Source organism: Rhincodon typus, chromosome 11 (assembly GCF_021869965.1).
Source record: "Rhincodon typus isolate 14 chromosome 11, sRhiTyp1.1, whole genome shotgun sequence".
NCBI classification, from domain to species: Eukaryota; Metazoa; Chordata; class Chondrichthyes; order Orectolobiformes; family Rhincodontidae; genus Rhincodon; species Rhincodon typus.
This window is the reverse complement of record NC_063342.1, coordinates 42,318,373-42,346,146: the sequence shown is the minus strand read 5'-3', so window position 1 is coordinate 42,346,146 and position 27,774 is coordinate 42,318,373. Positions and strand designations below refer to the sequence as shown.

At 39.9% G+C, this 27,774-nt stretch overlaps 1 protein-coding gene across 2 annotated transcripts in view; it reads left to right on the top strand.

Moving 5' to 3' along the window:
- tspan7b (tetraspanin 7b) overlaps window positions 1–27,774 on the top strand; it is a 96,100-nt gene that overhangs the window by 226 nt on the left and 68,100 nt on the right. The window lies entirely within an intron of this gene.

Here is a 27,774-nt window from a genome sequence, read left to right as displayed (position 1 = left end):
TTTTAATTCCTAATTACAAGAGGCCAAGAAAAACAATATCTGTGTTTTTGTTTTGCGGGCGAGTGCTTGGTACAAAAATAGAAGATTGAAAAGCAAGAATACTGGAGTCGCTTCTTGGCTTCTTCACATTTAACCTTGTCCCCTCTGTCTGGATGTTTAACAATTTGACCAGATTTGCAAAATCTTAGGCAGACAATGGCAAGATTAGAAAATGAACCATGTCTTTAATACTGACGCACTGACGGGCGAGAATACTGCAGCAAAAATGAGAGATCATCAGTCCCACAGAGAACCTCGCCCCCCCGCCCCGGCAACTTTGTTTGTGCTGTTTGAATGATTCGCCCACTGAGTAAAGCGATGGTATTTCTATTTAACATTTATTGTGTAAATTAACATTTTCATTGATAGTGCGTCAACCCCGTCCGGATTCAAGATTCAAAGCAACTTCCATTCGGTTGCCTTCGCATTCCTCTAGATTTATTTCTCACCTTTTTAGATACAAATGTGTATTCTACAGTTCCCACATTGAATGAAGCAATCCGTACTGCCGCATTGTTGAATAATTCTTGGTGTATTTTTAAACGAACGCTGTCGTGAAGTGATTCGCACGGCGACTTGTTACTCGATTGCAGTATTTTCAACCTGCACGCTGCATTTGAAGGTGGATTTTTTAAAGCAACGGAAATAACTTATTTTTGTTTAAATGATTACTTTATCTCCCCCAAAGCTTCTTTTTACCGGAGAAATATTTGCTTCATTGCTAAGGATTTACTGTAATCCGACTGAAGATCCAGAAAAGCCATTTTAAAATCTTAGTTTGAGACTTGAGCATGATAATAGCAGACCAGTAAATGTTATATATAGCATGTTGTCATTATGCTTAAAGCCTATAATGTCTGTATTCTATCAATTACGATGTGGGAAGTTAACAGTGCGACCCCATCCTTAATGAATGTTTTTGCACAGCTAAAAATAAAAAAAATATTTACAGCATTTCTTGATTGTAATTTCATGACACCTAAGTACAGTAGTTGACCTGTTTAAATTGTTAGATCTCATTAGCGCTTTCACTCCCACTTTGTACATTCGGCAGTTGGAAATGCTTCTGAAAGGATTACAGTAGTGAGTGGTACTTTGGATCTATGTTTAGGGTTCTACTGCCATATGTGTCAGAAAAGGAATATACATTTTATACACTGTATAAACCATTGTCGTAAATTGTGAATGGGGCATACCTGTAAATTTTCAGGTCCTGTCATTTACAATAACTTTCATTTATGTAACACCTTTGACACAGTAAAAACATTCCAAAGTACTTCATGAGAATATCATCAAACAAAATTCAACCCAGAGCTCCATAACAAGATACTAAAGCCAATGGCTAAAGCTTGGTCGAACAGGTTGTTTTTCAGAATATAAGAAAAATGAAGATGGAAGTAAAGAAAGACAGAACTGTTTTGGAAGGGAGCTCCAGCAATTTGTGGCTAGATGCGTACAGTGTTGAAAGCTAGGAATGCACTATGGGTTAGATTTGGAAGACCACAAAGATCTTGAAAAGTTGTAGGGATCAGAGAAATTCTAGACATGGGGAAGGTCGAGGTCATTGAGAAATTTGAAGATAATGATGAGCATTCTATGAATGAGATGTCATTAGAGTGGGAGCCAATGTAAGTCAGCAAACACGGGGTTGTTGGATGAATGGGAGCTAGTCCAGCCTAGGATTTAGGCAGCAGAATTCAGATGAGTGCAAATTTACAAATGCCGCAAAGTGGTAGTTGTATCAGAAGCGAACTGAGGCTTCCAGGATGGTTTTGGCAACAGGTAAACTGGTGTAGGGATGTTGACCAAGACTGTTTTGAGGTGTTAGTAAGGTAGTTTGGTGACAGAGTGCAAGTGTGGATGAAAGCTCACTTCTGTGTGAAATAGGACGGCAAAGTAAAACAATATAGCAATTGTTTCTGGTAATATCTCCGGCCAGGTTTTTTGAAACTTATGATAACCTCTCCTTTCTTGCCTCGATGTCAGTTTTTGGCTGATTATGTTGTAATGAGATCCCTTAGAAGCTTCTGCAACAGTGTTAAAGGTACTTTTAAAATTTACTCGTGATGTGGAGATCACTAGCTAGACCAGCATTTACAGCTCATTCCTCATTTCCTTAGAGAAGGTAGTGTGATGATTGAGCTGCTTTGTTGACTGTTACAGTCCATTTTTGGCTGAGGGAAGTTGGTGACAGGAACATCCATGATACAGTTAGGAAAAGAGTTTAACCCAGTGATAGTGAAGGAATGATGATATTGTTCCAATTCAGGATGGTGTGTAGCTTGGAGGGAAACTTTCTGGTGTAGGAGTTCCCATGCACCAGCTATATTTGTCCTTTTGTGTGGGAACAGTTCCAGGTTTGGAAGGTGTTATTGGAGGAGTATTGGTGAGTTGTTGAATTGCATTTTGTATATGGTACACACTGCTCTCAACATGCATCAGTGGTGAAGGGAGTGAATGTTAAATGTGTTGATTCAGGTCCCAGTCAAGTGGGCTGCATTGTCCTGGATGGTATTGAGCCTCTTGATGGCTATCAGAGTTGCATCCATTTGGCCATGTAGGGATTATTCCATCACAGTTCTGAATTGTGCCTTGTAGATTTTGGACAGGCACTGAGGAGACCGGAGAAGAGTTACTTAGGAATTTGGACGCAAGAACTGGAGGAGGCCATTCAATCCATTGAACCTGTCATGCTATTCAATATGACCACGGCCTTTTACCCACACTGTCCACATAACCCAGTTTACTGATGGTAATGAGAATTTGATCAATCTGTACTGTAAACGTACTCAAAGGCTGAACTTCCTTAGCCATCTGGGATAGAGAATTCCAAAAGTTCACAACCCTCTGAGTAAAAAACATTTCTCCTTACCTCAGACCCAAGCAGCAACCCTTACTTTTAATTGTGCCCACTGGTTCAAACTCCAAAATCTGGGGAAAAATCTTATCTACTGCAAAATCCCTAACATCTGACCTGCTCTTGTACTTGTATGGTGGTAAGAGTGATGCTGTGATACTATGGATGGTCCAGTTCAGTTTCTGGTCAATGGTAACCCATCAATGGAATATCGATGATAAGGAGATTCAGTGATGCTAATCAAGGGAACATGATTAGATTCACTCTAACGGAGATGCTCATTGCCTGGTGAGAAAGTTACTTGTCATTTATTAAACTAAGCCTGGATATTGTCCAGGCCTTGCTATGTATAGGCATGGGCTGCTTGAGTCTTGGAGAAGTCAAGAGTTGTGCTGAATGTCATGCAACCATCTCAACCTCTGAATTTATGACGGAGGGAAAGTCATTCATGAAGCAGCTGAAAATGGTCGGGCTGAGACTACCCTGAGGAGCTCCTGCAGTGAAGTCTTGGAGCTGGGATAATATTTTAAGCATAAGACCATATGAAACAGGAACAGGAGTAGGCCATTTCCCCCCCACCCCCCACCACAAGCCTGATCTACCATTCAATAGGATCAGACTCATCTGACATTCCTCATATTCACTTTCTTGGCCTTTCCCATAACCCTGGATTCCCCTACTGATCAAGAATCTATCTATCTCAGCCTTACATTTTTACAAAGACTGCCCCCACAGGTCTCTGTGGCAAGGAGTTCCAAAGATTCACAACCATCTGAGAGAAGAAATTCCTCTCACGTCACTCTTAATTTGACGTGCATTAATTCTGAGACATGCCCTCTGGTCCTAGACTGTCCCTTGAGCAGAAACATCCTCTCCGCATTTACCCTGTCAAGCCCCTTAAGAATCCTATATTTTCGCTGAGATCACCTCTCATTCTTCTAAATTCCAATGAGTAGAGTCTCGACCTGATGACTGGCCTCCATCAAATACAATGATCTTCATTTATGCTAGATATCACTTCCATTAGCAAAAAGCCTTTCCTCTGATTCCCAGTTTTGGTAAAGCTACTTGATGCCACACTCAGTTAAATGTGCCTCACCTCAGCTCTTTCATCCATGTTTGAATCAAGATTTTAATGATATAAGAGCTGTTTAGCTCTGACAGACCTAAACTGTGTGTCATTGAGCAGGTTACTATACATATGTAAGTTGTTGCCAGATTTTGGAAACTCTTCAACAAGTAGGACTTTATTACAATTTGCAATTCTTAGCTTTCTTCTCCAAAATTAGATACCTTGTATTTATTGCAGTGTTTTAGAACGAGGAAGGTTTAACATGACAGGTTATATATTTTGCTCGTGTGCATAACATATACCTTTTGGTACAATTTTCATGGTGGTTGTTCTGTATTCACAGTAAATGCATAATACTGATTTCATACAATGTTTTCTGATAGGAATTACAACATTAAGGGAGGTGGTATAATTGGATTGGTTTTCAGTGCTTATCAAGCTTGACACCTGATCAACCTATTTAAGAATGCTGCAAGGATATTTCCATTACCACACTGATTATAAAAGCTGAAATAAATCATGAAAGTTACATAGTTAGGATCGTTTCCTACCCAATTATTGTAACTTTTCCAAGTAGGAAAGAATTCAACCAATCCTTTTCTAGTTACAATAAAGATACTGTGTAGGTTTTGGAAATTTAGTTGGGAAGAGAAGCAGTTTTGGCATCCTTTAGTTGATTAATTATTTCATAAATGACCATGTATTTAGTTTAACAGCTTTAGATAACCTTTTCACATCAGAATGTAAACCTTCAACTCTGCATTATAGTTTCCAAATTCAGCACATTACACCTTGTGAATTAATTTCACATATAGGCAAGGAAAGCATATGATTTTGGCCTCATTTATGGGTCTTTTTATAAAATCAGTAATTACTTAGGTCAAAGCCAGAATGTTGTTTTAAATTTCTTGCAGATTTTCCTGTCCTCTGCCATTTAATTTCTGCCATCACGTAGAACACATAGGCAAAATATATAACCCGTATTGTATATAAATCATTGGACAATATAGAGTAGAATTTCTACTTTAGTATAATTGACAATTCATGCATAAATTGTACTCCTTTTCCAAATTGACTTGAATGAATAAATCCTTGTTGAAACTCATTTACACAATAATAAATGTAAAATTGTCTATGAGCCAATGCAGTGAGGCAGCATGATAAAATTATATGTTCTTTCTTGTATTATACAAAATTCTTTGATATAATTAAGAGCAGTAACTTGTTGCAGATTTATTAATAAAGCTGTAAATTGATTTATCATAAAAATAAGCCTTCTTACTGAGAATGTAGAGCCACCTCCTGTAAGGAGCCTGATTTAAAAATAACTGAGAACTGACTTTTTAAAAATCATATAAAAATATTTGGCAGTTTTGTTGGTATATAATAGACAATTTCTGATGAAATTGAACTTATTTTCATCTTTTAAAAGATTTTAAAAGATGCATACTCATACCCTTGGACCTAGTAAGATTAATTTTAAGAACATCTTAGGAGCCCTGATAATATGTTGTTGCTGTAATAACCCTTCTGAGAACAAATCGGTGCAACAATAACAATGAACAAAGATATTAATGCATCCTCACCAAAGTCAGCAGTGTAAATTCCCATAGTTTTTGTTGCCAGAAGTTGGGGCTTTGATGCTGAGTAATCATTATTGCATAGCAACATCTCCATGATTGTCAAGAGCTTCTTCTAGTCAGTGCATGATGTCTCTAGTTTAAAAAAAACTTCAAGGCTGCCCCTGACCAGAGACACCAATATAGTAATCTACCAAGCTCCTTTATGATCTTATTCTGTCATACCCACTTAATGGAAGTGTGTATGGCGATTGATTCAGTTGAGGTTATGACCACTTTATGGGCAGTAGCAATTATCAGGACAGTATTTTTTAAACCATCGCTAAAGATGCAAAAAATGTATTTGCTCTGCAGGAATGTCTGCTCGAAATTTCTCAATCTTTCTTTTGGGTGGCACGATGCCTCAGTGGTTAGCACTGCTGCCGCACAGCGCTAGGGACACAGGTTTGATTCCACCCTCAGGCGACTGTCAGTGTGGAGTTGGCACATTCTCCCCGTGTCTGCGAGAGTTTTCTTCCGGTGCTCCGGTTTCCTCTCCTAGTCTAAAGATGTGCAAGTTAGGTGGATTGGATATGCTAAATTACCCACAGTGTTCAGGGATGTGTGGGTTAGTTGCATTAGCTATGGGAAACACAGGGATAAGGTAGGGGGATCGGTCTGGGTGGGATGCTCTTTGGACGGTCAGTGTGGACTTGTTGGGCCAAATGGCTTGTTTCCACACTGTAAGGAACTTATAGGATTCTCAGGATTGTCTTGGTTTGGTAAAGTTTGGGTGGAACCTAGTGAAACCCCTCACCACTTACAATAAAAGAATAAAAGAGCATTGTTTAAGAAGTCTAAAGTTGGTGCATTTGCACCAGCTAAGATGTTCTTGCACATCTCTAAATGGCCAATTTCACAGCGTCACTGGTAGAGGTCTGGTAGGTTATTTACATTTCTTTTTGGTTAGAGATAGAGCATGGCCAATCAAAAGAGTGGTGTGGTGTGGAATGCAGCTATATGAAGAAAATGTCATTGTAATGATAATTGACCCTTCCTCCCTCATTTCTTAGTACTGCAGAAGAATTATTTCATAATATCACAATTTTGTGAAATAGTTCCATTTAGACAAAATGCACATTCAAAATTTGAAACATGAATTGGAAAAGTGGCTTAATGCATCCTCAATGCTCACGTAGTTGGGCTACCCTTTTTTTGAATGCCCAGCCTTGGTGCTCAATAAGGAGTAGTTATAGAAGTTGAATCAAAATCCCAATCAATCTAAAACTGACGTGAGTAATTGTGACCATTTTTGAAGCCTTGAACCAGAGAAAGAAACTAACGTTAATGATAACTCCTATACAAAACAAATTTGGTATACTAAAGCATTTTCAAGAAGGGAAACTTGACAGTTTAACTTACAATTAACTCCATTCTTATAATACTTTATAATTGACATGGATGTTGTTAGCAACCTATTGATTTGTAAAACATTTATTTTTGTGGGGTTTTTTTTATTCATTCATGTATTGTGGATGTCTCTGACCAGATCAACATTTATTGTCTATTCCTAATTTCTCTAGAGAAGGTGGTGGTGTACTTCCTTCTTAAACTGCTTCAGTCCTTGTCGTTTATAGACACCCACCGTACTGTTAGAGAGTTTCAAGATTTAGACCCTTTGACAATGAAGGTACAGTGATGTAATTCCAAGTCAGGTTGATATGACTTGGAGGGGAACTTGCAGGTAGTGGAGCTGCCATGCATTTGCTGAACATATCCTTCTAGATGGTAGAGGTCACAAGCTTGGAAGGTGCTTTCTAAAGAGCCTTGGTGAGTTTCTGCAGTACACCTTGGAGATGGAACTCACAATGGTCATTGTGTGTTGGTGGCAATGAGATTGAATGTGGTAGATGGGGTGCCAGTCAAGCAGTTTTTAGTGTCCTGGATGGTGTGAGTGGTGTTGGAGTTAAATTCAACATGGACAGTGTAGACAAACTCCTGATGTGCCTTGTAGATAATGGCCAGGCACTGAGGTGACAGGAGGTGAGTTACGCACCACAGAATTCCTCGCTTCTGACTTATTCATGTGGTCACTGTCCAGTTCAGATTCTGATCAATGATAATCACAAGAATGTTGATATCAGGGCAGTAATGGCAAAATCATTGAATGTCAAGGGGCAAGAGTTAGATTCTGTCTTGTTGGAGGTGGTCATTGCCTGGCACTTCGGTGGTGCACACGTTACTTGGCACTTATCAGTCCATGCCTGGATGTTTTGCATCTGTCTAGAAGACTGCAGTAGCGTATGAGAACAAACGAAATTGGGAGTCCTAGTTCAGAATTCTATCAAGCTAAACTTGCAGGTTTAGTTGGCAGTTAGTAAGGCAAGTGCAATGTTAGCATTCACTTCTAGAGGGCTAGAATAGAAGAGCAGGGATGTGCTGCTGAGGGTGTATAAGGCTCTGGTCAGACTGAATTTGGAACATTGTGAGCATTTTGGGCCCTGTTGCTAAGGAAGGATGTGCTGGCTTTGGAGGGGTCCAGAGGAGGTTTACAAGAATGATTCCAGGGATGAAGGACTTGACATATGAAGACTGGTTGAGATCTCTGGATGTGTACTTGATGGAGTTTTGAAGGATGAAGGGAGGGATCTCATTGAAACATACAGAATACTGAGAGGCCTGAATCGAGTGGACATGGAGAAAATCTTTCCACTAGTAGGAGAGACTGGGACCTGAGGGCACAGGCCCCAAGTGAAGGGACTACTTTTTAAACTGAGATGAGGAGGAATTTCTTGAGCCAGTGGCTGGTGAATCTGTGGAGCTCACTGCCATAGAGGGCTACAGAGACCAAATCATTGAGTATATTTAAGATAGTGATAGGTAGGTTCCTGATTAGTGAAGGGATCAAGGGTTACAGGAGAATGGGATTGAGAAACATCAACTATGATTGAAAAGTGGAACAGACTGAACAGGCTGAATGACCTAATTGTGCTCCAATATTTCACGGCATGTTGGTTGTCCAGGTTTTGCTGCATTTGAAGATCGACTGCTTCAGTATCTGATGGTTCGTGAATGGTGCTGGACATTGTACAATGATCAGCAAACATCCCCACTTCTGACCTTCTATGGAAGAAGAGTCATTATTGAAGTAACTGAAGATGGCTTGAACTAGGACACTACCAAGAGGAACTCATGCAGTGATACTGTGGGGCTGAAATGATTGATGTCTCACAACCTTTCTGCTTGGTATTACTTCAAGCAGAGGAAAGGTTCTCCCTGATTCTCATTGACTTCAATTTTGCTCGAGCTTCTTAATACCACACTTGGCCAACTGCAGTCTTGATGCAGTCACTCTCACTTTACCTCTGGAATTCAGCTCTTTTGTCTGTGTTTGAACCAAATCTGTAATGAGATCAGGAGCTGAGTGTCCCTGATGAAAACCAAACTGAGCATCAGTAAATAGGTTATATGTTTGTAAATACAATTTGATAGCACTAGTGACAATCCCCTCCATCAGATTACTGATGATTGGGAGTAGACTGAATGGGTAGTGACTGGCTTAATTGGATTTGTCCTCCTTTTTTGTGTACATGATGCATCTGGAAACTTTTCTACATTGTTGGAAGATGCTGAGGACAGGCACAAATACGTCATCTTTGTCTTTTACCCTAATGTTCAGGACTCCCCTTTTAGTTGTTTAATTATCCACTACAATTCACAACTGGATGTGGCACGATTATAGACCTTGGGTCTAATCTGTTGGTTGTGGGATCTCTGAGCTCTGTCTATCACTTGCTGTATAAACAAGTAGTCCTGTGTTGTAGCTTGACCATGATGAGATGTCAGTTTTAGATGTGCTTGGTATTGCTCCTGGCATGCCCTCCTGCACTTTCCATTGAACCAGGATTGATTACCTGACTTAATGATAATGATAGATTGGGAGACTCCCTAATCTTTGTTCATACAAGGTCAGTAGTCACATGACACCAGGTTGTATTATGACAGGTTTATTTGAAATCAAAAGCTTTTGGAGCGCTGCTTTTTTTAGCTGAAGTCACATAAAGGGCTCAGCAGGGCCAGCAAATGCTGTGTGTGTGCATTTAGGCGTGGTGTCTATGGTTACATGGAATATGCAGTACAGAAAGCGGCGATTTGGCCTGATAGGTTTATGATCCACACAAGCTAGATTATTTTGGTAAAAGAAAACTTATTACCAAACACGTGTACAAAGAATTGACTGTAATGGGCCAAATTTTGTAAAGACAAGATAATTTTGATCAAGGCACACTTATTAAGCAAACTGTCCAGCAACTTGTAGTGAGGAACGGACATTCCATGAATTATCATTAACTACAAGTTGTTTTGTGAATTTCTTGCCCAGTTACCAGTGTATGTCAGTGAACATGGGGGTAATAGGTCAATAGAACTGGCTTATTCACAGTGTTGGTAAGGTGAGTGATGGACTCAATAGCTGCGAACACAATTCAGGGTGGACAGTGTAAACAATGTCTTCAGTCTTCCAATGTTTAATTGAAGGACATTTCTGCAGTCTGATAATTTAGAAATAACAATGATACCCAGCTCTACTGAACTGCTTGGAGGTAGCATTAGGTCTTTTTTTAGACTGCAGATTTCTGATGGATCTTCAGCCTGTGCCCCCATAACATTGCAGTTTTGTATGAACTTACTTTCATGTTTCCAAATTGACAGTTATCCATGAGCTGATGTAAATTCTTCTAAAAAAGGTCAGTGATTTCCCTGGCTATCGGTTAGGCTGACTAAACTTTGCCCAGTCTTTAATGGGGTTTTGTTTTACATTAAAATAGGAAGCTTTAATTACGACTTCACTATTGTCATTTCTTCTGCCATTTCTTGACTTACAAAAATGGCACGGGCCCGCAGGCAATCATATGCAATAATGAATTGACCCGACTTTTGTCTGGTTTGGTATTTGAGGCCTGAAGCAGTAGAGTGTCTGCTGAGTCTTTGGCACAGTTGTAGCCAATGCAATGTCTAGTCATGATTCTAGTTGGTTTAGTTAAGGTAGCCTTTTGCATCTTCAGAGTATTTGAGATACATTTATGGGAAGTAAAATGCTTCCTTTGTTTTCTGTTTGTGCAGCCTCCTCCTCGATGTAGTTCATAGTGCAGGTCTCCTCCCGTGTACACTTATGCTTTTCTGTGTGCAAAAGTTTACTACTCACTGTGGCTGACTGATTTTTCAGGTGTTTTTTGTTGCATGCTGTGTTCTACATTGTGGGCCTTCTGTGCTTTGTCAGGTTTTGCATGGGTCTTCCATCTCTGTGATTCAGTGCCAGTGTAGGTTTTGAAGTTCATCATTTGCTGGTTCCTAGAGCTGCCAAGCTTCTCTTCAGGTATTTGACTTAGTTCTGAATTCAGATTGTTGGACTGGCCTTATGGTTTACCTGGAGCACTGCATTGTTATTGGGTTTCTGTGTAGGCTCTTAACTGCCTCTGGTTCTGTGACTCTGATCACCAACTGTCAACATGAGGAAAGGTGTAGTCTATACTCTAATGAATAACTCATTTTGTTATTAACCACTTAACATACACTTATTAATGTACAGTGAACACATGTTATTAACAAAACAATTTACAAGGCATGGTAAGAGAAGATGTACTGCGCAGACTCAGACATAAGCTCTCAATCCATGTAATCTGATGTCCAGTTGCACATATTCATCCAGTTATTCTTACAGCGAAGATATAATTGACCCTTTATTCTACAGTTCATTGGAACATTTCTGTACATAATGAAATGTTAAAAGCACTGCATGATTGCTAATTGAAATAATATCATTCATTTATCACATCATTTAAAAAGTAACTTGTGGTAATAATTACTAGGCTTAACTTTTGACAGAGGGTTTAATGTGCAGAGGTGGAAATCTAATGATCACTAATCATCACCCCATGGACAGAAGGTGAATAATTATAAATGTGAAGTTCCACTCCTTCAGGTTGTCAGTTGTTTCAAGAGATTTCAAAACTTTTATATTTTAATTTTTTACATTTTCTTGCAGCTCCCATATCTGTCACTGATAATCTAATCTTTTTCTTTTGCATTTTTTTTGTGTAAGATTTAAATTGACTCACTCCAATTCTAACTCCTTCTCCATTCATTCTCTGCTTACCTCATAATCCTTTAATCTCATTGGCTAAAGAGATAAGACAGCTTGTCCAATTGTTGACCAAATCTCCAGACACTTTGGCCTGCATCCTACCAAGCACACAGTGGATCCCACTGCTGGGATCAAATGTGGATTCCAAGCCTGCCCCAGGAGAGTAGTGAAGGAGATTTTACTGGAGTTAACAGGCTGCCACCTGAATCACTGTCCCCTGCCTCTCTAAGCTACAGACCCTAAGAGGGGCATCATCTGACTGCTGAGGCTGCAAGCAACGGGAGAAGGGTTCTCCAGGTTGAAGAACTGTCAAAAGGCAGTGAAGAATTGTTTTTCCAATGGGCCAGACAGACAGATTCTGATGATCAGAAGTTTGAAACCTTGACTTTACCTACAAGTCTGGCTTAGCATCAGAGTTTTAGGGGCAGATATTGAGGAGCCCCTCTTTGGGATATTGGGCATCTGAGAAGGAATGCTCCAACCCTTCCCCTGCAGAAGCTGTTGGAGGCCACTGCAATGTACCTGCGTGAGTTGTTGTTATAATATCAGAAACGTGTTGATAGAAGTGTGAAATGGCAGCCATTGGACTAATTGGTCACTCGCCTCCAGTCAGGGAGAAGCCAGTGCACTGCCTGCCCATCTTTGGGAATATCCCATTGCATTAGAAGACATTGGGATTTCATTTCAATGTCTTCCACCAGCACTTTACCGACTCCCCCACATCCCAACCTGTCTCTGGGGCACCAGCAAAAGTCTGATCTCTGTTGCCCTCTCTGGGACATTTTCAGCTCATACCCCCAGCATTTAAAAGCTCAGAGACCTGTGTATCTAATGAGCAACGTGGTAACATGTTCTACTGCAGTGTTTATGGTCAAAAATTATTTTTATGAACAAATATTTATACATAAGCATCAGCTGATACATTCATTTGGAAGTGAAGCAGTTGAGTCATTTAAGTTCTCCTTTCCATAACTGTAACAAACAAGCGGTTTCCTTTATTAGTGCACAAACTAAGTGTCAAGGTGCAACTGTACTTCCTGCAATCCAAAAAACAGATGTTATGATAATTCTAACAGCAGTCTTTACGGTGTGGCTCCTGAAGAGTTTTTCTACTTTAACTCCCATTTACTATTCATATTTTTAAAATGTAGATAAAGAAATAGTTTTGGCACAGCAATAGAACGTAATTGTAAAAATCTGAAATCTGAAAGAGTATTTTAGCTTCAGCAAGCAGATAAATGGGTATATTTTTAATCATGTGCTGAGCAAAACAATACTGACAGTGTGGCTAATAGCTATTCATCTAACCAAAATATATTCCTTCTTGAAGTCTTTTGCATTTTAAAAATAATAATAGGCTTTGGGTGTAAAACTTGAATTTAAGCCTGGTAAGTATCTAATACTGATTACAAACAAGTATACCTAGAGCCAAACAACACTTTATGAATTCATTCAATACTTGCAAACCTTTTTCTTAATAATTTTCCCTCCTTCTCAAAGACATCGAATCCTTGCAGGGATATAATTGCTGCAATGCCTAGTCCAAGTGGCTGTTATTCATGTCTGAGCTCTATCAGTGAATATTGGTAAGTGTGTAAATGTGTTGGGTGGAGGATCTGTTCAGTGGAGGCGTAATAGCACAGATGATTCCAATTCCTTCTTTGCTGGTTTTCTACTTTCACCCATTTCCCACAGAGGCCACAGGATAAAGGTCACTTGCATGCTGATAATCATTTTTTTTTACACACTGAAGGTAAGCTTTTCAACTATGTGTCAGTCTGACGTGAGCTTTTGCAGTGCTGTTGGGGCTTTCAAACAATCAAATCATTGAGAAGGGAATTTGGAGCCTGTCAGAATTAATCTAATGTAACTTTCTCCCATTATTTGACTTAAAGGCAGAAAAGCCTTGAATAAGCATTAGCATTCTCAGAGTTTGTCATTACGTTGTGAAATAGTTTAACACCAGCAGCTTGTTCATCTGGAAGTGACAGTGCGAGACATGGTGCTTTTAACAACCAGGCCTCATTAACATGCCAGTGGGCCAACCCTCTGATTTACACAATGAGAAATCAATCAGAATGGCTGTCCCACTGTTAATATCCGGCAATTTGGGACAGCAAAATTGTGGGATGGCAGATAGCACTTTATTCCCTGGAACGTAGGAGAATGAGGGATGACCTTTATTGAGGTATATAAAATCATGAGGGGTATAGATAGGAAGAACACATAGTCTTTTTCCCAGGGATGGGGAATTGAAAACTAGAGGGCCATAGGTTTAAGGTGAGAGGGGATAGATTTAAGAAGGACTTGAGGGGCTGCTTCTTCACACACAGTGGTGCATATGTGGAATGGGCTGCCAGAGAAAATGGTTGAGGTAGATACAATAGCAACATTTAAAAATTGTTTGGATAGGCACATGGTTTAGAGGGATATGGACCAAATGCGGGCAGTTGGAACTAACAGAATGGGCACTGTGGTCAGCATGGACCAGTTTGGGCCAAAAGGCCTGTTTCCATGCTGTACTACTCTATGACTCTATCCATCCCAGTCAGTAATTTGGGAAGGGAGTAAGGTTGCCTGGGCTAGAAAGGCCTAGGGAACCATGCCTGCTCTGTTTCTCCAAAGGAGATGAATGAACCTAACCCAGAGGGCCCTCTCACTTGATGGTCCTCTTCCCACGAGCATGATGGGGAAATGATTCCCCCCTTGAAAATCTTCCAAATAGCAGATGTATTGCAGTTACACAGTGAGTTGTCCTTGTCACCTGTGCAGACTTTGTGTCATCCTCACTGCTCAGCTTCCCACCTGTTCTTGTGTCATCTGCAAACTCAGCATTAATATATTTATTTTGATCATTCAACTCATTCGTGTATATTGTGAATAATTATGGCTCGGCCCTATTCTTTGACCACTTCACCAGTTACAGGTTGCTGTCCTGAAAATGCTCACCTTTTCCCAACTCTGTCTTTGATTATTTAGGCAATCATCTATCCATGTTAAGATGTCCAACATTGTGCTCTGGAAGAATATTTGACACATATTTTAAATTAAAAACTTCCTGGCTGAACTGAGAGTCAGGACTATTCCTACAGATCGTCAGGACCAGATGAAATTTGTGACCATATGGGTATGACTAGTGTTATCATTCCATGGGGTTTCTAGCTCACACAAACTTCTGCGCATCTCTTACTGGGTCTGAAATGCTTGTTGCAACTGAATGTAGATTCTGCCTTGTCACACCTTGCCACGAGGTTCTCTCCTGTACATATTCCTCAATTTTCTCATATTGCTGCTCGTAATATGTTACATAAGCAGTCAAATCGAATCCACTCCACTGCCCACTATCTTGTACAGGCAGTCATGTTCATACTCTTGCCTGCCATGTTTTGCAGGGAGTCAGATCATTATACTGTGTGAGATTTCTGCTATCGTCCAGTTTAATTGTAGGGATTGACGGGACCTGCTTGGTTTAATGCAGTAGATGAAACCCATTCCTCAAAGCCTAACAAGAGGAGGCTGTTGTCTTCAGTAAAGTATAGCCCATTGCATGATGACAACTGTGTACAAGTTACATCAGTTTGATTATTCCTGAATCCATAATGGAAACCTTAATATGAGGTCGTATTCCTCGGAGATCCTAAGCTGTTCTCCTTCCATGAATCCATGTAACATTATCATTTTGATAGTGCTTAAAGCACTCTTCGGTATTAATGTGGAGGCAGTGGTCTAGTGGTAATGGACTAGTAAACCAGAACCCTGGCCAAAGTTTTGTAGACATAGATTCAAATAGGGGGGCATGGTGGCTCAATGGTTAGCGCTGCTGCTTCACAGCACCAGGAACCCGGGTTCGATTCCACCTTCGTGTGACTGTCTGTCGGGAGTTTACACGTTCTCCCCGCGTCTGCTTGGGTTTCCTCTGGGTGCTCTAGTTTCCTCCCATTGTCCAAAGATGTGCAGGGTAGGTGGACTGGCCATGCTAAATTGCCCATAATGCTGAGGGATGTGTCGATTAGGTGGGTGATAGGAAGATGGGTCTGGGCAGGATGCTCTGAGGGTCAGTGTGGACTTGTTGGACCAAAGGGTCTGTCCCCACACTGTAGGGATTCTATGAAAAAAAATTTAACCATGGCAGATGGTGACACTTGAATTCAATAAAACTGGGAATTGAAAGCTGGACGAGTGATGACCATGTGACCTCTGTTGTTTGTCGTAAAAACTCATCTGATTCAGTAATCCTTTTTGGGAGGGAAATCTGACGTCTTTACTTGGCCTACCTACGTGGCTCTGACAGCATTGTTTTTTTTTAAATTCATTCATGGGATGTAGTCATCACTGGCCAGGCCAGTGTTTAATGCCAATCTCTAATTGCCCAGAGGACAGTTTAAAAGTTAACCATATTGCTATGGGTCCGAGTTCACATGTAGGCCAGACAGGTAATGATGACAAGGTTTCCTTCCTTTTAAAGGACGTTAGTGAACTGGATGGATTTTTTGGACAATTGACAACGGTTTCATGGTCATAATTAAAATCTTAATTACAGATTTTTATTGAATTTAAATTCCACTATCTACCATGGCAGGATTTGAATTTAGGTCCCCAGAACATTACCTGGGTCTTTGGATTACTAGTCCAGTGACAATGTGATTGACTCATAACTGTCCCCTGGACAATTACGGTTGAGTAATAAATGCTGACCAAGCCAGCAACACCACATCCTGTGAACAAATAACAAATAAATTCTTGCAAACCCTTTACATAAACATGTGACCTAATTTTTCTTCTCTAGCTGAACGGCTTCTATATAGTTCATCAGTTGTGGCCTAATCAGTTTTTTGTATCGCTGTTGCAAAATATCCTCCCCTTTATACTCTCATCTTCCAGTTGTAAAGATGGACACTTCATTCGCCTTTTTATGGTTTTTATACCAGGTTCAATATTTTCATAATCTGTGCACGGGCCAGTAATTCTCTTTGGACCTCCAATGTCATTTTTCACCATTTTAAAAATCCTTGGATCTATCTTTTCTTTGAAATTGATTTGTCACAATTTTGCCCTCTCACTTAATCTATCACTGCCTCTTTGTAATTTTATGCAACCATCTCTGCTGAAAATGCCACCAATCTCAGTGGCATTGGCAAACTCGGATAATTGGTTCTCTGTTAGATTATTGAATCCATGAGTAAATGGTCCAGACCACTGCACTGATCCACAGACACCAATAATTATCAACTCCATTAACTTGCCCTGTTTTCCGATGCTGAAGCAGTCTCCTAACAAGTGTGTATACTTTGCTTTCTTATATCTGCTGACTGAAGGGAAACCACAGTCATGTTGTAGGAAATGACTTGCACACAACACTTTTTTTTTTCTTCTGCAAGATAAGCTAACATCCACAGTCCACCGACATTTATAAGTGTGCTTAGCACCAGCTGAACCAGATACTAACTGTTGATATCGAGATCATGATGACTTATAAATGGAAATGACTTGAAATTGGGACTGGAGATCATGTGACAGGGCTGGAACTATTTTATTTGACAGCTTGTTGCACGTGGGATTGTTCTTCAAAATAAAGATTGTCAATACACCGTCTTGGAAACAAATGAGCTTTGTAGCTTGTGTGGATGGTTGCCTTGTTTCCTCATTGCGGGAGGACACTAGGTGCTTGTGAATAGAATAATAGAATACAATAGATGGAACAGAATAACATGCCAGTTAATCAATGAGGTAAATGTAGAAGTCAGATGATAATATAGCGTTTATGTTATTCAAATGTGTTTTATACCATGGAAAATTAAAATTGCTGGTTAATAAAATAGAAATATTAGCTTGCAAAATACAAATGCACCGACTTGTCTAAAATGTTCTGAAGACCAAGTTGCAAATACTTAGGACATGGTGCTACATTTCTATCTTATTTTTATTTTATTTCAAGTGGATTAATATTTGCAAACTATATTGAATGCAGGTATGTAATACAGATATGTAATACAAAAGTGTAAAATGAACTTTAAATATCAGTCTTCACTTCATGTCACACTTTACAGCAAAACTCTAGTTTGTTTAACTGTGTTCGTTCGCTATGCTCAATCACTGATTAGCAAATCAATGCAAAAGAAGTAAATTTATATCTATACTGAATGTCACAATAATAGTTTCCCAATGTGTATTCCCAATACTTATCGCCTTGCCACTGCAAAGCCTGACATGAATTGCCAGTCCTACTTCCTCATCTTATAAAAGGGGACCGTATGCAGAAATGCATTCTGTGAACTGTGGTCTGTTCCTTGCATTTCAATCAACAAGGAGGAGTTTGGATGCTTGTGAACTCCATGTCAGTTTGTCCAGGAGGTGCAAAGCAATGTAATTGCCGTCAGGCAAGTTTGGACCTCTCACGTATTCCAGACCCCTGAATGGTGGAAATCTCCCCTCCAAACAGGCAACAGTGCACCTTAGAGCAGTGGTTGCTGCTGGTAATTCTTGGAGACCTTTACCAAGGATCACTGCTGGATCCCCATGTAGGTATGTGAGTGACATTATGACCTTATGATGGAGAAAGTTATTGATGAACTGGCTGGAGATGCTTAGGCAGAGGACACTGCCCCTGAGGAACTTTTGAAAAAAGTTCCTTCAACTGAGACAACAACCAGAACTATCTTCCTTTTGAACTAGGCATAACTAGGAGGAATGGATGCCACCAGGAGGAAGTTGCTGGCAAGGGAGTGGGGGAAAGGGATCCTATCAATGGCAGGGGAAAGGCTTTCCGTGAGCCTCCACTCACATACTGTTGCTGAGTCCCTTGATCAGGCATGGAATGCCTGTGAATGAATCTAACAAACGACCCTCCTCCCTTCTTTCCCCTTTATGGGCCAGGGACAGAGTTTCCTGGTGGCATTGGGAGCTATGGGAGATCCATCAGAGTGTCATGAAGATATTTTCTAAACAATCTGCCCTGAGATGTTGTGACACACCTCTGGGGCAGGTAGGACTTGAACCTAGGCCTCCTAGCTAAGAGGTAGGGACACTACCACTGTACCACAAGAGTCCCCTGGGTCCCACCAAATCCCCAAGCCACCATTACATTCTGGTGGGCTCAGGAATATTTGCATTTAAGTTGCTTAATTTTTGAGACACGCAAAAATGGCAGGATCAACCAAGTATTTTTCAGTTGCTCATTAATGAGGTTATTTGACATCCTGCTGCCAGTGGGGCTTCCTGTTTCTGCTAAATTGTGACTTCAGCAAGGCATTCGAGAAGACTCTGCATGGTAGACTGGTTAGCAAGGTTAGATCACATGGGATCCAGGGGGAGGTAGTCAACTGGATATAAAATTGGCTCGAAGATAGGAAACAGAGGGTGGCAGTAGAGGGTTGTTATTTGGACTGGAAGCCTGTGACCAGCAGTGTACCACAAGGATCGGTGCTGGGTCCACTGCTTTTTGTCATTTGTATAAATGATTTCAATGTGAACATTGGAAGCATGGTTACTGAGTTTGCCGATGACACCAAAATATGTGGTGTAGTGGACAGTGAAGAAGGTTACCTCAGAGTACAATGGGACTTTGATCAGATGGGCCAAGGAGTGGCAAATGGAGTTAAATTTAGATAAATGTGACATGTTGATTTGGGTAGGGCAAACTAGGGCAGTTAATGATAGGGCCCTAAGGAGTGTTGCCAAACCAAGAGACCTGGAGGTGCAAGTGCATAGTTCCTTGAAAGTGGAGTCCAAGGTGGACAGGTTGGTGAAGGTGTTTAGTACACTTGCCTTCATTGGTCAGAACATTGAGTATAGGAGTTTGGACATCATATTTCAGCTGTTCAGGACATTGGTGAGGCCACTTTTAGAATACTGTGTTCAATTCTGGTCTCCCTGCTATAGGAAGAATATTGTTGAACTTGAAAAAGGCTGGTCTTTTTTTTTCTCTCTGGAGCATTGGAACCTGAAGGGTGACTTTATTGGAGGTTTACCAAATCCTGAGCGGCATGGAGGGTCAAGGTCATTTCCCTGGGCTGGAGGAGTCCCAATCTAGAGGGCATATGTTTAAGGTGAGAGGAGAAAGATCTGGAAGGGACCTGAGGGGCAACTTTTTCACGCAGAGAGTGGTGTGTGTGTGGAACAATCTGCCAGAGGAAATGATGGAGGCAGGTACAATTACAACATTTAATAGGTATCTGGATGGGTACATCAATGGGAAGGGTTTAGAGGGACATGGGCCAAATACTGGCAAATGGGAGTAGATTAATTTGGAATATCTGGTCGGCATGGACGAGTTGGACTGAAGGGGTCAGTTTTCATGCTATATATCTCTATGCCTGTATATTTAATAACAGAAAAAAACAATAGACTCATATGTTTCCTAGTCTGTTATAAATGTAATTAGTTTTTAACCCAGTACATATTGTGATCCGAAGGAGCTGCCTTGCCACCCCTTTTCTGGACTAAATGTTGGCAGAAGAATTTAAATGTAGTAAAGTCTAAGTCGTGCACATTGGCAGGCAGAGTCAAAAGGGTAGACTATTATTTTAAATGGAGAGAGATTACAAAAAAATGCTGCTGGGCGTTCTTGTGCATGAAACACACAACCTTACCATGCAGGTGCTTCAATGATTAAGAAGGTAAATTAATTTTTTGTTTTATGACTCGAGGGTTAGAATTCAAGAACAGGGAAATCTTGTTAAACTGTACAGGGTGGCTGGTGAGTATGCACCTGGAGTACTGCTAACCGTTTTCATCCCAGTGTTTCAACAAGAAGATACTAATATTGGAGGCAGTTCGAAAGAGATTGACTGACTGGGCTGTTTCCTGGGAGTTGAACTTTTTGAATGGTGGAGCCAGTTTAAGGGACTCCTGTCCTGGCCTTTGTCGAGTTATGCTAGTGACTGGACAGGCTACAGTCTAGAATCATAGAATCCCTACAGTGTGGAAACAGGCCCTTCGGCCCAACAAGTCCACACCGAACCATCCCCCTATAACCCACCTAAGCTCCATATCCCTGAACACTACGGGCAATTTAGCATGGCCAATTCACCTAACCTGCACATCTTTGGACTGTGTGGGAGGAAACCAGAGTACCCGGAGGAAACCCACACAGACACTGGGAGAATGTGCAAACTCCACACAGACAATTACCCAAAGGTGGAATCGAACCCAGGTCCCTGGTACTTTGAGGCAGCAGCTCTAACCACTGAGCCACTGTGCCGCCAATATTCGAGCAATCAGAGCTCTTTAAAAGCTGTTGGGAACTGTTTCCGTTTGCAAAAATATAATAGGAATACTTTTCTCAAAAAATAAAATGGGTTCTCAGAAACTGGAAGCATAGATAACACTGCATGATATCATTACCTGACACTTATTTCACTTCATACATATTTACAGTTTTCTATGATTTGAGAATGAATGTTCTTGTCTGGGAAGGTTATTCATGAAGCAAATTCTATTGGTGTTTAGCAGGGTAAAATGGAGCATTTTGCTCATTCGTAATTTTCTTCATATTATACAGCATTTCAGAAGAATTTAATAATCCAAGTGGCGCATGGACTCTGTTAAATCTGTATATACAATTAAAAAGGGAAATTGTAATGTGTACTGGATATGAAGAAGTGATTTGAAATGACCACAAGAATATTTTCAAGCATATTATTCATTTCTGTTTAAAGCCATTTGGAAAATTGCACCTTGGCAGTTAATTCTTTTATTATGTAGATTTCTCAGGCTCAGTCTGTGACAGTTATTGTAATCAACTCATTCAGGCATATTTTGACACCGAGCTGAGACATGAACCAGGACCTTGTGGTGAAGAGATAGGGCTGTACCACTGTGCCACAAGACTCTCTCTCTGGTTTATAAAATAAGCTTTCTGACTGTCACTTGCCATTTCACAAGAGTATTATCTGCTTCACAAACATTCCGCCATTTATATGGTTAGCTGGCTGTTCGGTTAGCTGGCTGTTCAGTTAGCAGAGAAATATTAAACTGCAAGATGATTGGTTGATTCTATTTTGCTGTTCCTCATGATTAAATCATGTTGCACCAAATCAGCTGTCTTATAAAATGGGGTGTGTGCACAATATTTATTGAGTATTTTTCAGCATTTTGTTTAAAAAGGACTTCTGAATAATTATTTTAATAAGAACATATCTCAACCATTTGTGTCCAAGCTCATTTGTGAAACCGTAAAGAAGACTGAGGCTTAATCGTAGTGACATATAGCGGAATGACCCTGCAATAATCCGTAGTCTGTGTCATAATTAAAATTAAATAATCGCTTGTATACAAATAAAATTAGCCCCAGTAGCTCATTAAGGTTGCTAGTGGCAACAGGATTTTTGCCAATTTTGTCCTCTAAGTAGGGCAAATTGTGTCATACAATAATTGAAACTGAAAGAGAAATGTGTCCAGAATATTAGGGCCTGATTTAACATGGTGATAAATAAGATTTTATTTTAAGTGCTGTAATTTATTCGATCTCTTTCAGAACACTGAGTAAGTGGCATTGCAATTATTATCGATGCCGTTGTGTGATAATTGACATGCAGAAAAGGCGATTGAGGATCTTGGTTTGAATTTTTTCCATTGCTGATATTCCCAGCCCTTACCATGACCTTTTTTTTTTGTCACTGCTGCCATCGCAATACAGTTAATTGACATGTGTTTTGCAATCTATTCATGTTACAGTGTCCACTTTTAACTTAGAATTTCAGTAAACATAGAAGGTACAGAAGAGGGCATCTTGTATCTTAATGAATCAACCTTAAAATAAGCTTTAAAACAATACAATAGCAGAAAATGTAATTTCAATGAATATTATTGAAGTACAGCTGCTAAGTATACATACTTGGAATTGGAATTCTCACACTGACTAGCAAAATGAAATACACTGATCATTATTGGAGAAAATTATCAATATAATTTATATACATCTGTGCTGCAGTAGCTCATGGATATTAGACACCAGATTACTGTACAGTTTATTTTGAGAATTGAAATTATGGATTTGCAACTTAGATCAAGTTTAATTGGTATAAATGTTTTGTATGCCAAATAGCTGACAGCACAAAGTGGCTTTTTGTGTTAATTGACAGTATTCAATCTAAACTTTTTGCTATTGCTTGTAGTTCTGTCCATTCTTATAAAAACACCATTTTATCAGGTTAAATGATACCTTTGCAATTAATTCTGCAATTAATTAATTGACAACCATGTGCCTTTCAACTGTGTGTATTTGTTGGAAAACAACATATATTTTGCAATTTTCCATACATATTATTGATCATAAAGCTGTTTAAGTTTTATTCATTTTATAACAGCTAAAATCATCTGCGAAATGCCTAATAGTTAAACCCATCTATCAACTTAAACATTCACTCCCTCCATTACTGATATACCATGACAGCCATGTGTACCACATACAAGATTAACTGCAGCAACTTGCCAAGGCTCCTTTAAACAATGTTTTTCCAAATTTGTGACCTCTACCACCTAGAAGGACAAGGGCAGTAGATACATGGGAGCCCTTCCACCTGCAAGCTTCCCTTCCAGTCGTGCACCATCCTGACTTGGAAATATATCATCACTTCCTCACCTATTGAGTCAAGGTGCTGGAACTTCCTCCCTGACCACACTGTTGCTGTACCTACAATGTGGAACTGTAGCAATTCAAGAAGGGGACTCTCAACCATCTTTCAAGGAAAGTTAGGCATGAGCAATAAACGCTTGTCTATCCAAGTGACACTGTCAGGAATGAACTAAATAAAGCTTTGCTTTACAATTTTTAAAAAAATGTTGATAGCCTGTTCAATGTCTACAAAATGTAGTGCTAGAAGATCTGATCAGTTGTTAGTGAATGAACATATATATTTGTTCTATGTAATTATTAACTATCTGGGTGTGGTGGAAGAGAGTTGTCCATTAGTAACCAGCCTTGCAGCCAAAATGTACTGTGTTTGAGCTATATTGCCTAATAGCTGGTCTCCCAGTCATCACTTGGGGGAGGTCCTGTCCTTGGGAGCTGCCAGGTGAATCTCATTGTACTGGCAACTCCATTCCTCCCAGTAGCACTGGAATTAAGTGGCCAGGACTGCAGGAAGATCACAGCTGCCCCATGGTGGTAGATCCTGTGGTTTTAGGGTAGGAAGGATCCTATAGTCGATGGAAAAGTGGACAGAGAGCTTGACGAGTTCTTTCGGGAAGTATGGAAGGAAGGGTGGGTGGTATCTTGAGGTGGATGCCCACAATCCACATGGAGTGCCCCAAATGAGGTGCCTCCTCTCTTTCTGCCTTTCCTCAAATAGATATTTTATCTTTTTTCCTAATCAACCAGTACATTCCTCTAGAACAGATAGGATTTGAATGCGGCCCTCCTGTTCCAGGGAAGGGAAACAATCACTGCACCAGAAGAGGGCCAAATAGATTTTTTAAAAAAATTTAACCTATATTTCTAAGCAACCTGTTCAGAGATGTTATTACTAACTCCCTTGGGGCAGATGGGATTTGAACCCAGGCCTTTCTGGTCCAGGGACAGGGACACCACCACTCCACCACAAGCAGGCCAAATAAGCATTTTACAGCAGACTGCCTAATACAGTCCACCTGCCCACGCCAGCCATATTTTGGTGTGAGCAGCATGTTATTGAGATCAATTGAACCTTCCCTAAGTTTAATTGGCTCTTGATTATTTCTTTATTTCTTTACATGCGGCAGGTAAGGGCAAAGCTTCCTCTTTGGGACAATGATTGAGATTCATGCAATTACTGTGAAATTTAAATATTTGTTTAATTTCCATCTAATTGCCTATATACTGTGATCTAGTATGTTAGTCTTCAGAACTAAACTTCAAAATATTCTTGTTTCAATAAAAGTCTGATTGCATCTGTAGTGTTTTGTAAAATATTTACTTATGTCACTATTGATAATCAAATTTTTTAATGTTCTAACAGGTAAGTGCATATTATTAAAAATGTTTTCCATCAAGTTCTGTTATTGAGCAAGGAACTGCCATTGGTGGATGTTTTATTTAATTTTAATATGACTTGATTTAACTTAAATGTTGATTTTAGATTTCAATTTTATAACATTAATGGCAGCATCTGTGAAGAGAAATCAGTCAATCTTTCGGGTCCAGTGACCCTTCCTCAGAATTGCTTTTCTGATTTTAAAGCATCCGCAGTTCTTTCAGTTTTTATTATGTAACTTTTAATGTTGTTTATGTAGAAGAATTATGAATAGAAGTGGACCAATCAGACCTGCAAGCCTGCTTTGTCTTTCAATAAGATCCTGGCTATCTATTTGCATTCCAAATTTACATTTTCATCTATCCCTGATAATCCTGGAATTCCCCTGCCTAATGAGGACCTATCCCCTTCTATTTTAAAAATACTCAATGACCACACTTCCACCATCCTGAGGCAGAGAGTTCCAGTCACAAAACCCCCTGAGAAAAGAAAATGTCCTCATCTCTATCCTGAAAGTGCAACTCCTAAATTTAAGACTATACCCTCTCGCTCTGGACTCATCCAAAAGAGGAAACATCCTTTCCACTTCCTCCTTGCCAAGACTGTTCAGAACTTATACATTCCAGTCACCCCTCATTCTTCTAAACTCCAGTGGAAACAAGCCTATCCTGTCTGATCTATCCTCCTAAGACCATCCTCTCATTTCAGATTTCAATATAGAAGATCTCTTCCGAACCACTTCCAATGCATTTACACCCTTCTTTAAATGAGGAGAAAACCAAACGTATTCAAGATGTGGTCTCATCGAATATGTTGACTTTTTTTTTTGGTTTGTGGCTCTTTGAAAGAATCACAGAATGATGCAGCACAAAAACAGGCCATTCACTCTACTAATCTTTCCTCCATTGTAAGGTCAGAAGTGGGCATCCTTGCCAATGATGGTACAACCAAAGCAACATCCTTACTTTTATGTTCTATTCCTTTTATAAGAGAAACCAACCTATTAACCTTATTCATTATGTGCCATACCTACCAACTGACTTTTTGTAACACTAGAGCACCTAAGTTCGTATCCATCTCAGAATTCCACAGGCATTCTCTGCTTAGCTAACATCTGCTTGTTCTTCTGCCAAAGTGAACAACTTCACATTTTCCCACACTATACTCCATCTGCTACATTATTTGTCTGCTCACTCAACATATCTATATACGGTTCTAAAATGTCAGTTGTAAAAAGTTGAGGCCTGAATGGAGACCCATGCGGGGTTCAACTTGTCACGTCCCACCAATCAGACAAAGACCCATTTGTGGATCTTCTCTCAGTTTTTTGCCAGCTAGGCTAATATGTTACCCATCACACCATGAGCTTCTATTTCCCGCATTAACCTTTTGATGTGGCTTCTTATCATATACCTCAACTTGGATGTCCAGAAGGCATATCTGTTGGCTCCCCACTATCCATAGCATATTCTTAAATCAGTTAAGCATGATTGTCCCTCCACAAAACCAAGCTGACCTTTTCCAATTACTTTGACTTCTTAGTTTTCTTTTTTTCTGTTCTTTCTTGTCATTTTTGACCCTCATTTCCCGTCATACTATTTCCCTCTCTTATCTCTATTCTCTATGACATCTTTCAATATATAGTCCCATACCCTCTGGGTCCCTTACCTGCCTCACTCAAAGTCCAACTCTCCTAACTTTGAAAAAATCAGAAAACCTTCTAAGTTGTTTGACTGCCTTTTGGTACAAAAAATCTACACCACATTCCTCTCCATGATACATCAGTGTCTGTAAGTTAGCCTCCAGCTCATAAACTCTGAGCCAGAGCTGCTCAAACTTCAAATACTTACTGCAGACACTTTTTTGCCTGGCATCGCAATGGTTTCCAGGAGCTCCCATATTCTATGGCCCTTATACATCACCACCTATCCTGTCATTCTTAACAGGTTTTAATTAATTATGAAATGAAATTATTTACCTATTTATGTTGCTTTTTATAATATTAACTTTATCATCAATGTGTATGCTATATTAAATGCCAGAATAGAATAGACTGAATACTGACCAGATACTCACCAACCAGTTAGCCCCTTGCCCTAGAGCGGAGCAAGAACCTATTCCTACAAGGTGCGAAGGGTAGGAAAGCAAAAACAGAAGGATTCTTCCGGAGTATTGTCCAGTTCTGGTTGCCCTGTTGTAGGAAGGATATTATTAAGCTGGAGAAGGCTCAGAAGAGATCTACCTGGATGTTGCCGGGAATGGAGGGTTTGAGTTATAAAGAGAGACTGAATTGATTCGGACTTGTTTTTTCACTGGAGCCTAGGAGGTTGAGAGGTGACCTCAGAGATTTATAAAATAATGACAGCTTAGATAAGGTGAATAACAGGTGTCCTTTCCCTAGGCTGGGGGATTTCAAGACTTGGGACATTTTTTTAAGGTGAGAGGAGAAAGATCTAAAAAAGACGATGGGCAATTTTTTTTACACAGAGGGTGGTTCGTGTGTGAAATGAACTTCCTAAGGAAGTGGTGGATATGGGTACAACATTTTAAAAGACATTTGGATAAGTACATGAATGGGAAATGTTTGGAGGGATATGGGCCAAGCGCAGGCCGGTGGAACTAGTTTAGTGTGGGATTTTGGCTGGCATGGACTGGTTGGACTGAAGGCTCTGTTTCTGTGCTGTAAGACTCTATGAAACAATCATCACCTTTTTCTCACTACACCAAACTCTCTGCTTACCAAACCAAAGTCTTTAACTGCATTTGTTTGCCTTTGGCTGAACTAAAGAACCCTGTACCTATAGCTCGCTGATCTGGGCCTAAAGATGCTAGATTCAGCCAGTTAACTTAGCTAATTAACTCTTCAGCTATCATAGCACAAGATCTTTTATTCTGTCTGAGCTGCAACAAAGAAAGAGATTTGCACAGTAGTTCCAATTTTTCCTAATTGCAGACAGGATTAGATTTTGACAACAAAATGTAAGAATGAAATTAACTTAAACTTTCCACTCTCAAAACACCAATTTCCTTTACTGCACTTGCTTCTAGTTTGCAAAACTGCAGTTTTTTTTTCATTCATTAATGGGATGAGGATGTCGCTGGTTAGGCCAGCATTTATTGCCCATCCCTAATTGCCCAGAGGGCAGTTCAGAGTC